A 10955-nucleotide genomic window follows, 5' to 3' on the forward strand; every position below is an offset into this window, starting at 1 on the left:
ATTTAGATAATACATATTAAGAGTAAAGATCATTTTATATTAAAATACAAAACAAACATAGGAAGTGATCTGTTGAGTTACAGTAATATATGTCTCCAGCAGAGGACGCTGTCATCACCTTCATCATCATCATTGATAGTCCCACTGTCTGTATTAGATAGAATGTCATGCCTCCTCTGCCCGCCTGTGGGGAAAACAACCTGTGGTTACCTCGGTTATCCCATTGGTTCACAGCAAAAATGTGACCTTTTTCAAAACTTTTTTTTGTTGTCTGCTTGTTTTGGTCAATTACAAAACTAAATTTAAGAAAACTACTGGGCCTCCCGTGTGGCGCAGCGGTCTAAGGCACAGCCGACCGTGACCGGGAGACCCATGAGGCGGCGCACAATTGGCCCAGCGTTTTCCCGGTTAGGGGAGGGTTTGGCCGGCCGGGATTTCCTTGTCCCATCGTGCTCTAGCGACTCCTTGTGTCGGGCCGGGCACCTGCAAGCTGACAATGGTCGCCAGCAGGACGGTGTTTCCTCTGACACATTGGTGCGGCTGGCTTCCGGGTTAAGTGTGTCAAGAAGCAGTGCGGCTTGGCAGGGTTGTGTTTCGGAGGACGCATTGCTCTCAACCGTCGCCTCTCCCGAGTCTGTAGGGGAGTTGCAGCGATGGGACAAGACTAACTACCAATTGGGGAGAAAAAAAGGGTAAAAGTACAACAACAAAAAAGTACAACATGTCTAAAGATTACTTTTCAACATCGCCTGCTCCCGAGCGTTCTCACTACTTAGATAAACGTAATGTTGTAGGGCTTCACTGATGCCCCTTTTCATGATGGCGCTAGAAGCCACGTGAGAGAATGAGTGCTAGCTAGCTAACGACCGGAACATTAAGCTAGCCAAGACCAACAACACAAACAAACTATACAGCTACAAGTATTTAGTGGAGTTACAAACGGAATATACTAAACAAGTTAAAAGTCTTACCTGTGATTAAATGTTTTCCACACACATAGCTACGTGTAGCCTACTTGGACACCTGGTCCCCACATTTCCAACATCGAATAGCCTGAAGCCACAGCTCTCTTCTCGCAGGCTCTATTTCCCTACATGGGAGCATTGTGAACCGTAGGTCGGATTTTTTGACCTAGCTACATGTACTTTGAACAACACAGCAGCTTTTTGGCATGTTTTGTTATTTCTGCATAACTAAAAATAGACTACGAAGTTGGCTCTTTTACAATGGGGGTCAATGGGAAAGAATGTTTGTTTTCCCTCATTTGTGGGCGTGGTCTTCTTCTTCTTCTATGATATAATGGCGGTCCGCAAACAAACGTTAACCTCTTAACGATAAGACCCTTTTTCTCAGTTTTCGCCTGAAATGACATACCCAAACCTAACTGCCTGTAGCTCAGGACCTGAAGCAAGGATATGCATATTCTTGATACCATTTGAAAGGAAACACTTTCAAGTTTGTGGAAATGTGAAATTAATGTAGGTGAATATAACACATTAGATCTGGTAAAAGATAATACAAACAAAATTACATGTTTTTTTTGTTTGTTTTTTGTTCCATCATCTTTGAAATGCAAGAGAAAGGCCACCATTTAATATTGCAGTTTAGCCGCAACTTAGATTTTGGGCACTAGATGGCAGCAGTGTGTGTGCAAAGTTTCAGATTGATCCAGTGACGCATTGCAATTCAGGACTATTTTGTATCAAGTCTGCCCAAATGTGCCGAATTGGTCAATTGATACATTTTCAAGTACATAACTATAGAGAACATACAAAAATGATATGGTAATACAAAATGTAAGTTTACACACTCCCAGGAATGTCATACATGATGGATCATTAGCTTATACACCAATTTACACACATCTAGATGGCCGGGCGGTGTGGGTGTGGAGCCAGAGACAGCAGAGGTTCAAACTGTAGAACCCAGTTCCTATATTTGAATATAAAAATGGATTTTATCAAACAAAACTATGCCACATTTTATCTCTGGGACCCTTAGGATGACAAATCAGAGCAAGATTATTGAATGTAAGTACATTATTTACCTTCAGAGATGAATGTATCAAACCAGTTGCCGTGATATGTTTTTTGTTGTTGTGCACTCTCCTCTAACAATAGCATGGTATTTTTTCACTGTAATAGCTACTAAATTGGACAGTGCAGTTAGATAAACAAGAATTTAAGCTTTCTGCCCATATAAGACATGTCTATGTCCTGGAAAGTTTGCTGTTACTTATAACAGTCATGCTAATCACATTAGCGCACGTTAGCTCAACCGTCCCGTATACGGAACACCGATCCCGTAGAGGTTAAAGGTGCATGCCGCCACCTACTGTGCTGGAGTGTGTGGTCAATCACGGTTTACAACAGTTCTAAATCCTCCTACCTAACTCAGTACTTCTGAGAAAATAAAAAAGAGCCCTAACTTCTAATAGACCCTCCCCCATCCCCAAAATCCCTTCCAACCCCCCCCCCCCCCCCCCCCCCCCCCAACATCAATGACCCTACACTTCAATCTTTCCCTCTCTTCAACATACTTACAGCAATATAACGACACGTCCTCCACCATTTCATTGACCATACACTCCAAACACAAACCATTCACATGCTTGCCCACCAGATGTAATGACAAGTTCAATGTACAATGTCCTAAGCGCAATCGAGCAAACACCACCTCCTCCTTTCTAATCTGACCTTTGAATCTTAGTCCCCGACCTTTCTTTGGAGGGCATATAAATGCCGGCCCTTGGGCTCAGAGTCCCATCTTTTCATTCCCTTCCACACCTGTATGTGATGGGACCCAGCAGAATCTCACTACTACACCCAGTCTCTCAATTCTACATAATAACATTAATACCTCCAATAGTAGGTCACTCCTATTAGATTTATCAGATGATAAACTATTCAATACAGACAGAGAATCTGAGCATACTATAATTGTTATGTGGGCAGCTTGTCTCTCCCTGTTCTGTTTCCCTTCCTCCTTGTTTTGTCCCCTCTTTTTCTGTTGTATGTGTGTTTGTCCCCTTTATGTGGGTGTGTCTGGAGTGGAGCAGGGGGCGGGCTCAGGATCTGCCTCTCCTGTGCAGCTGTGGGTTGTTTCCAGTGATTCCTGCCTACGCAGCTGCATCCTATTCTCTCATCAACCTACACTACTTATTCCTGGGCATGGCTCTCCACCGGCGCCAGATCGTTGTTCTTACCAGAGCGGTAACTTGGCACCTGTAAAGTTATTTTGTCTTAGTCTTCAGCCTGGCTCTTCCCTCTCCTTAACCAGTTGTTTGTTTTGTCTGCAGTTCGGACATACCTCCCAACCTGCCTGCCTTCCTGCCTGTCGGTCTGCCTGCCTGCCTGCCTGCCTGCCTGCCTCAGCCACTCCTTCCTCCGGATTCGACTAGCCCACTCTGTTCCTTACTTCAGTTGTTTTTGGACTATGATAATTTTAACTTTTATTAAATATTTTTTCTTCCACTCCCTTTGTCGTGTTGTTTCTCTGAATGCTGGGTTGAACCATAGCCTTAACAGAACGATCTGGCCATGGACCCAACAGAGAAACAACACGAGGCAAACGAAGACAGCTTCCAACAAGCTATCCAGGCTCAAGGAACGTTGCTAGGACAGCATGACCAATTGCTTTGGACTCTTCTGGAAGATAATCATCAACTGCTGAACCAGGTGACTCAGTTAACTACACAAGTCTCTAAATTGTCTGTTATCAGTTCTCCATCTCTCTCTGACCCCCAGTTTGATGCACCCCAAGTTGGTTCCTCGGACATGATGCAGGCTTCGTTCCATCGGGAACCCCCTGTCACGTCGCCTGAACCATTCAATGGTGAATTGGACAAGTGCCGGGGATTTTTGCTTCAGTGTGACTTGATTTTCCGGCAGAGACCACTGTCATTTTCTACTGATTCCTCTAAGGTACATTATGTTCTGGGGCTGTTAAGAGGGAGAGCTCTGGTTTGGGCTGAGGCTGTGTGCTCTAATCAAAATTTGACTGGATTGACTTTCGCTGATTTTTCTGCTAAATTGAAGACTGTTTTTGACCATCCTGACCATGTGGGTAATTCCTCCAAGATACTTTTTAATTTGAGGCAGGGTTCTAACAGTGTGGCAGAGTACTCAATTGAGTTCTGGACGTTGGCAGCGGACTCCAAGTGGAACAATGTGGCACTTCAGGGAGCATTTCTAAACGGTTTGAATGAAGCCATTAAGGATGAACTGGCTGCTCGTGATGAGCCACATGATTTACATTCTCTCGTTTCCCTGTCCATCAAGCTGGACAATCGGTTGCGGGAGAGACATCTAGGAGGACGAGTTCCCCAGCCTTCAACCACTCGAGTCTCGCCTCTCCGGAGTCGGCAGCTTCTTGTTCCTGATTCCATTCCGAGCACAGAGGAGGAACCTATGCAAGTGGGTCGAGCTCGACTACCTCCAGCAGAGCGGCAACGGCGCCTCCAGGCGGGTGAGTGCCTGTACTGTGGAGACGCCACACACATTCTGGCTACATGCCCTAAAGCGGCCAAAAGACAAGGCTCGCTCGTAACGGTGGGTCTACTTGCGAGTCCAGAGTTAGATCCTGAACCCATCATTCCCCGATTACAAGTACCTGTAACCTTACGTTTCCAGAGTCATTCCTTGCCACTCTCAGCTCTCATAGACTCAGGTGCAGAAGACAACTTTATTAGCCACCAGTTCGTTACACAAGCTCGTATCCCCATGGAGCCACTACCTACCCCCATTCGGGTCACAGCCCTTGATGGGCGCCTCCTCGCGGAGATAACTCATCAAACCACTCCCGTTTCCCTAGTGATTTCTGGCAATCATTGTGAAGACATTCAGCTAAGAGTTATGTCTGGCTCAGCTACCTCCCTAATCCTTGGCTTCCCCTGGTTGGCTCTTCACAACCCACAAATTGATTGGACACGTCACACCATTCTCAGTTGGAGCACTAACTGCCATTCAGAGTGCCTTAGGTCAGCGGTTCCCCCCACTAAGTGTAACCCAACTCCTCCCTCAGCTCCTCTTGATCTGTCATCTGTCCCCAAAGAATACCATGACTTAGCGGAGGTTTTCAGTAAGGACAAGGCTCTGTCTCTACCACCACATAGGCCTTATGATTGCCCTATTGAACTGCTTCCTGGTGCTCCCTTGCCCTCTAGTCGGTTATACAATCTGTCCCGACCGGAAAGAGAGGCAATGGAGCAGTACATTGGTGATTCTCTGGCCTCGGGCATAGTCCGTCCCTCGTCGTCTCCTTTGGGTGCAGGTTTCTTTTTCGTGGAAAAGAAGGACAAGTCGTTACGCCCCTGTATCGATTTCAGGGGTTTAAACAACATAACTGTTAAAAACAAGTATCCCCTTCCACTCATCAACTCAGCTTTTGAACCTCTGCATGGCGCCACAGTGTTTTCCAAGCTCGACCTCAGGAATGCTTATCACCTTGTCCGTATCCGAAAGGGAGATGAGTGGAAAACCGCTTTCAACACTCCACTGGGACATTTTGAGTATTTGGTCATGCCCTTTGGGCTTTCAAATGCCCCTGCGGTTTTCCAAGCCATGGTGAACGATGTTCTTAGGGATTTTCTGAACCGGTTTGTCTTTGTATACCTGGATGATATTCTTGTTTTTTCCAAGTCACCCGAGGAGCATGAGTCACACGTCCGTCAAGTCCTTCAACGGCTCTTGGAGAACAAGCTGTACGTCAAAGCAGAGAAGTGTGAGTTCCACAAACAGTCTACATCGTTCCTTGGATTCATAATTGAGAGCGGGCAGGTGAAGGCGGACCCCGAGAAGATCCGGGCAGTGACGGAATGGCCCACACCCACCACCCGTAAGCAACTTCAACGATTTTTGGGCTTTGCTAACTTCTACCGGAGATTCATTAAGGGTTTTAGTAGAGTGGTGGCACCCCTTACAAGACTCACATCTCCTAAAGTCCCTTTTCGGTGGTCCCCTGAGGCGGAGCAGGCGGTAGGGGTTTTGAAGGAACTGTTTTCCACCTCCCCCGTGTTGATACACCCCAATACCTCTCTGCAGTTTGTTGTGGAGGTGGACGCGTCGGACTCAGGTGTGGGAGCAGTCCTCTCCCAGCGCTCCCCCACTGACCAGAGGCTTCATCCCTGTGCTTTCTTCTCCAAGAAATTGTCACCCACAGAACGGAATTACGACGTTGGAAACCGGGAGCTGCTGGCGGTCAAGCTTGCACTGGAAGAGTGGCGGCACTGGCTGGATGGAGCTGAATTGCCGTTTGTGGTCTGGACTGACCACAAAAACTTGGCTTACATCCAAGCCACTAAGAGACTCAACTCACGCCAAGCCAGATGGGCCCTGTTTTTTAGTAGGTTTAACTTTATTCTTACATACAGACCGGGGTCAAGAAATGTTAAACCAGATGCTTTGTCCCGCCAGTTTGCTGACCCTTCGGAGAACAGCGAGCCTGAGGCAGTCCTGCCTTCCTCATGCGTCGTGGCGGCTGTTCAGTGGGAGATCGAGTCTCTTGTGAAGACTGCACTTGCCACGGACCCGGGACCGGGTGATGGACCTCCCCACCTACTCTTTGTTCCCGAGACGGTCCGGTCTCAGGTGTTGCAGTGGATTCACACCTCCCGTTTTGCTGGTCACCCTGGGATGAGACGCACGTTGACGCTGCTTAGGAGACATTTTTGGTGGCCTTCAATGGAAACTGACGTTCGGGCTTTTGTGGCAGCCTGTTCAACCTGTGCTCGGGGCAAAGCCTCCCATCAGTCCCCTTCGGGGCTGCTGCTACCCCTCCCAGTTCCCAGCCGTCCCTGGTCCCACATTGCCATGGATTTTGTCACCGGCCTACCCAAGTCTGAAGGTAATGATACTATACTTACCATTGTGGACAGATTCTCTAAATCTGTCCACTATATAGCATTACCTAAATTACCGTCTGCCAGTGAGACAGCGGACCTCTTAGTCCAACATGTATTCCGTCCCCATGGAATACCTGTGGACATCGTATCTGATAGAGGCCCACAGTTTACTTCCCGTGTTTGGAAGAGTTTCTGTTCTGCTTTGGGTGCTTCCGTTAGTCTGTCCTCAGGGTTTCATCCCCAGACCAACGGTCAAACAGAAAGAGCCAATCAGAACCTCGAAGCAACCCTTCGGTGTGTGGCTGCTCAACATCCATCATCCTGGGCTAAACATCTGCCCTGGATAGAGTACGCCCACAACTCCCTCACCGCCTCTGCCACCGGTCTTTCACCCTTCGAGGTTACCATGGGTTATCAACCCCCTCTGTTTCCTGCTCAGGAGAAGGAATTGGCTGTTCCTTCGGTTCAGGAGAACCTCCGCCGCTGCCAGAGAGTGTGGAGCGACGCTCGGGAAGCATTGCTTCGGACCACCGACAGGAACAAGACAACAGCGGATAGGAGCAGGACTCCCGCACCTGTGTTTCATCCTGGTCAAGAGGTTTGGCTGTCATCTAAGAACGTACCTCTTCGTACCAAATCACGCAAGCTGTCTCCTCGGTACCTGGGTCCGTTTGTGGTGGAGTCCATTATTAACCCCGCTGCGGTTCGTTTGAAGTTGCCTTCTGCTATGAAGATACACCCTACCTTCCACGTCTCCCAACTGAAACCTGTGTCCTCCAGCCTTTTGTGTCCGCCGGCTGATCCACCTCCACCTGTTCGCCTCATTGACGACCATCCGGCCTACACCGTCAGTAGGCTCCTGGACTCTCGGAGGCGGGGTAGGGGTCTCCAATACCTAGTCGATTGGGAAGGTTATGGACCAGAGGAGAGGTCTTGGGTCCCTAAGCGTTTTGTGTTGGATCCTCAGCTGATCACGGACTTCCATCACGACAACCCTGACAGGCCTGGTGGGTCGCCAGGCGGCGACCATTGAGGGGGGGGTACTGTTATGTGGGCAGCTTGTCTCTCCCTGTTCTGTTTCCCTTCCTCCTTGTTTTGTCCCCTCTTTTTCTGTTGTATGTGTGTTTGTCCCCTTTATGTGGGTGTGTCTGGAGTGGAGCAGGGGGCGGGCTCAGGATCTGCCTCTCCTGTGCAGCTGTGGGTTGTTTCCAGTGATTCCTGCCTACGCAGCTGCATCCTATTCTCTCATCAACCTACACTACTTATTCCTGGGCATGGCTCTCCACCGGCGCCAGATCGTTGTTCTTACCAGAGCGGTAACTTGGCACCTGTAAAGTTATTTTGTCTTAGTCTTCAGCCTGGCTCTTCCCTCTCCTTAACCAGTTGTTTGTTTTGTCTGCAGTTCGGACATACCTCCCAACCTGCCTGCCTTCCTGCCTGTCGGTCTGCCTGCCTGCCTGCCTGCCTGCCTGCCTCAGCCACTCCTTCCTCCGGATTCGACTAGCCCACTCTGTTCCTTACTTCAGTTGTTTTTGGACTATGATAATTTTAACTTTTATTAAATATTTTTTCTTCCACTCCCTTTGTCGTGTTGTTTCTCTGAATGCTGGGTTGAACCATAGCCTTAACAATAATTCTAACAGGTTGTACATTCTCCACCCACTGGAGGGTAACTACTATCACCAACAGTTCAACTGAGTATACTGACAGTTCATCTATTAGTCTTCTACATATCTGCACATCAAATTCAGGAACGTAAATACCTGCTCCTGAGCGCCCACTATCTGGGTCCTTGGATCCATCTGTGAAAAGCGGTAAAAAAGCATAAAAACTTATACTAATGTAATTGCCAACCAGTTTCCCTATATCACCGACTTCTGACCATCTTTCATTTTCTCTACCAAGGTTAGATCAACAACAGGATCTGGGAGTAACCATGGAGGAACATCCCCTATCACCACAGAAGGGCCAACCTCCAACTCCCTCAAACCACTCTCATAAGCAAGCTTTCCAACTGTCCAACCAAAACCACTGCCTTGTCTACTAGTATATTCCCAACAGTCATCTAGAACAGTAGCAGTGGGATGCTCAAACTCGCAGCCTTTCAACCTAACCCAATAAACTAATGACGATTTTTTTACGCCGTATATCCAAAGGCATCTCACCTGCCTCCACTAGTAAGGCACATACAGATGTTGATTTAAATGCACCAATACATATCCTTAAAGCTATATGCTGGATTCTGTCCAGCCTCTGAAGCCAAGTCTTTGCTGCTGTTCCATAAACGATACACCCATAATCAATTCTCGTCCTTATCAGAGCTCTATAAATATCCATCAACGTTTGTCTGTCAGCACCCCATTCATAACCAGAGACCGAGCGCATAAGATTAACCACCTTCTTACACTTTGTTTCAACATTTATGACATGATCTTTCAATGTATATCGCTCATTGAACCATAGACCCAAATATTTGTACTTAGAAACCCTCCCCATAGGCTGTCCATACAGAAACAACTGTGTATTATCAGCAACTTTCTTCTTCGAGAAGAACATACAAGACTTTGCCACTGACAATTTAAAACCCCAGTCAATCGACCATCTTTCAACATCCACTATAGCTTCCTGAATAGATTTGATCATGAGAGACATTCCTTCCCCTCTTCCAAATAGCTCCATCATCAGCATATAGGGAATACCCAATTCCCCTACCTACATTTGAAAACACATTGTTAATCATAATGTTGAACAAAATAGGACTGATAGCACTGCCTTGAGGAATACCATTGTCAACTCCATAGGCATCAGATAGAATGGATCCTATTTTAACTCGAAAAGAGCGATTAAATAAGAAGGCCTGAACCCAGTATATAATCTCCCACCAATACCAAGTCTTTCCATCTTAATCAGTAGGCCTTCTCTCCACATAGTGTCATAAGCCTTTTCAATGTCAAAAAAGACAGTAGCCATTACTTATTTCATGACCAGAGTTTTTTTTTACTTCATTGCTCACCTTTACTAATGCATCCAAAGTAAATCTACCTTTACGGAATCCACTTTGACATTGACTCAATAAACCTCTATGTTCCAGCAAATATGACAATCTCTTGACTATCATCTTTTCCATCAGTTTACACAAGTTAGAGGTCAGTGCTATTGGTCTATAACTATCAGCACATGCAGGCTACTTACCAGGCTTTACAAAATATAATATTACTGCATGTTTCCAACCAGAAGGTATAACCCTCTCACTCTAAATCTTGTTAAATAATCCCAGGAGAACATGTATGACCTCATCAAGTAGATGCTTAAACATAAGATAGCACAACTGATCATGACCTGGGGCTGAATATCCACAGCATATTAAGGCTGAACACCTCATGTATGGTAAAAACAGCAACCAAAGAAGAGTCAACAGTATTCCTTTTCTTACATACATTAACATGAACATTTAAAATCTCACACCTGCGTTGCTTATATACAGTACCAGTCAAAAGTTTGGACACACCTACTCATTCAAGGGTTTTTCTAATTTTTTATATTTTCTATATTGTAGAATAATAGTGAAGACATCAAAACTATGAAATAACACATATGGAATTATGTAGTAAGCAAAAAAGTGTTAAACAAATCAAAATATATTTTATATTTGGAATTCTTCAAATAGCCACTTTTTGCCTTGATGACAGCTTTGCACACTCTTGGCATTCTCTCTACCAGCTTCACCTGGAATGCTTTTCCAACAGTCTTGAAGGAGTTCCCACATATGCTGGGCACTTGTTGGCTGCTTTTCCTTCACTCTCCGGTCCGACTCATCCCAAACCATCTCAATTGGGTGGAGGTTGTGAGATTGTGGAGGCCAGGTCATCTGATGCAGCACTCCATCACTCTCCTTCTTGGTAAAATAGCCCTTACACAGCCTGGAGGTGTGTTGGGTCATTGTCCTGTTGAAAAACAAATGATAGTCCCACTAAGTCCAAACCAGATGAGATGGCGTATCACTGCAGAATGCTGTGGTAGCCATGCTGGTTAAGTGTGCCTTGAATTCTAAATAAATCACAGACAGTGTCATGAGCAAAGCACCCCCACACCATAACACCTCCTACTCCATGTT

The sequence above is a fragment of the Coregonus lavaretus genome, assembly GCF_964263955.1.
Source record: "Coregonus lavaretus genome assembly, chromosome: 32".
Lineage (NCBI taxonomy): Eukaryota > Metazoa > Chordata > Actinopteri > Salmoniformes > Salmonidae > Coregonus > Coregonus lavaretus.